At 28.3% G+C, this 2,106-nt stretch overlaps 1 pseudogene; it reads left to right on the top strand.

Annotated features, from left to right (window-relative positions):
- The first annotated feature begins 495 nt into the window (after positions 1 to 495).
- On the top strand, positions 496 to 1,711 carry LOC121174013 (early nodulin-75-like; annotated as a pseudogene).
- Positions 1,712 to 2,106: the final 395 nt, after the last annotated feature.

The raw sequence follows: 2,106 nt of genomic DNA, 5'->3' as shown, positions 1-2,106 counted from the left end.
AAAGAAGTTAGTATATTTTAAATTTTTAATTGATTATTGTAGAAAATTTTAATAGATTAAATTGAATAAGATATAAATTAATTAATCGGAATAAATTTTATTCAAATACTAATCCGTTATGAATTTTCATAAATAGTTGTTACATGAAATGTTTTCTTTTTTTAAAAATAATAATTTGTGAGAACATTTAATTACATGATATATAGAAATTATTGGTCAAGAATACTGGTCAAAACTTTTGATTTGTAACCAATGAGAACTTTTAAAATAATAATAATTTGGTAAGATTTTTTTTGACAAAATAATTTGGTAGAAATTTTTTTTAGGGGAATTCGGTAAGAATTGAAATCCTCACAATATTAATTATTAATAAATATTTTTATAATATAGTTTTGATAATTCATTTTTTGAATTGCATTAATATGGTCAAATGGTCTGAATTGAAAAGCTTTATAGGACATCACTTGACAGTAGCAATACCTCAAGAAATTAGAGATGACTTCTTCAGGTTTTTTATGTACGTGTTTCATTTCTGCTTTTGTTGTGGCTTGCTTTGCTCGTGGCATCCCCTCAGGTGTGTGTATATATATATATATATATATGCAGAATCATAGTCCTTTTGAGATTTCATAATAGTTGTCTTTATCTTTTAGAATTAATATATTATTGCCTTTTAGATTTTGTAAGAATTCTTAACTCTCCTCAATTTTATATACTCATATATCTAAAAGAACCAAGAGACTTTGAAGAGCTACATAAGAACCCATCTCCCCCAAACCAGATTTCAGCACATGTTAATGTCTTCTTTCATGGGTAAGTAATGGGAAAAATACTTATATCTTTTTAATTACAAAGAAATATGAAGCTTTAGAATATTATTATCTTTTTAATTATTTTTTAGATTATATGCACCATATGATTCATTAATATTATGTATAATTTTTATAACAAAATTAAAATTGAATCTTTAAATTTCCACTTTACAACAACAAGATGATTTGAATTTTTAATTATAATTTAATTAATAATCATCTTAACTCAAAATTTGGTTATTTAAAAAAATACATCATCTTTCATTTTTGGATTTACAGAAGATTTTATAAACTACGACAATCCACACACACACAGACACCTAAACCCTTCTCCACCACATCTTGAGGAGCTACTAGCTAGTATAAACTATAAGAATCCACACACATATCCAAACCCTCCTCCACATCACCTCGAGGAGCTACTCAGATATAGATTATAGTGACCTATACATTCACTCAAATCTTCCTCCACTTCATCTCAAGGAGCTACTAGGAGATATAAATTATAACGACCAACTCACTTACCTAAAAACCTCCTCCATCCCATCGTCAGGAGCAATTGGAAGATATAGATTATAACGATCCACACACTCACCCAAATCCTCATCCACCTCAACTCAAAGAGTTATTGGGAGATATAGACTATAATGACCCACACCCTCACCCAAAACCACCTTCACCCCATCTCAAAGAGCAATTGGAAGATATAGATTATAATAACCCACACACACTCAAACCCCCCTCCATCCCATCTCTAGGAACTATTAGGATATATAGATTATAATGACCTAGACACTCACCTAAATCCTCCTCCACCACATCTCAAGGAACAATTGAAAGATATAGACTATAACAACCTACAACACCCAAACCCTCCTCCACCCCATCTTAAGGAATAAAATATGAAGATACAATCCAATATTAATTGATTTGTACCAACAGGCTATAATCACTAGTAAAGAGTTATTGTAATTTTAATCTTTAGTATTCTTAATGTACCAATAATAGATTCTCATATCATGTTTGGATCTTGTATCATGTACACACTTGAATAAGAGAATGTAATATACACATCTTTATTCAAATGTTTGTGTTTTTTCCATTTTTTTCACTAGATAAAAATACATTTTTTATTCAATGATAGATAAAATTATTGGATAAAAGTTAATTTAATAAGAATATTTCTTAACTACAACTCAAAGTTACTTCAACCTATTAATAAAAATCAAAATACTTAAGTTAGAAAATTTACTTCTACAAAGAACAGTTAGTAAGACACCTAGATACCAAATTT

The sequence above is a fragment of the Glycine max genome, chromosome 18 (genome assembly GCF_000004515.6).
Source record: "Glycine max cultivar Williams 82 chromosome 18, Glycine_max_v4.0, whole genome shotgun sequence".
In the NCBI taxonomy this organism is placed as follows: Eukaryota; Viridiplantae; Streptophyta; class Magnoliopsida; order Fabales; family Fabaceae; genus Glycine; species Glycine max.
The sequence above is the reverse complement of the archived record's forward strand: the minus strand, read 5'-3'. Positions and strand labels throughout refer to the sequence as shown.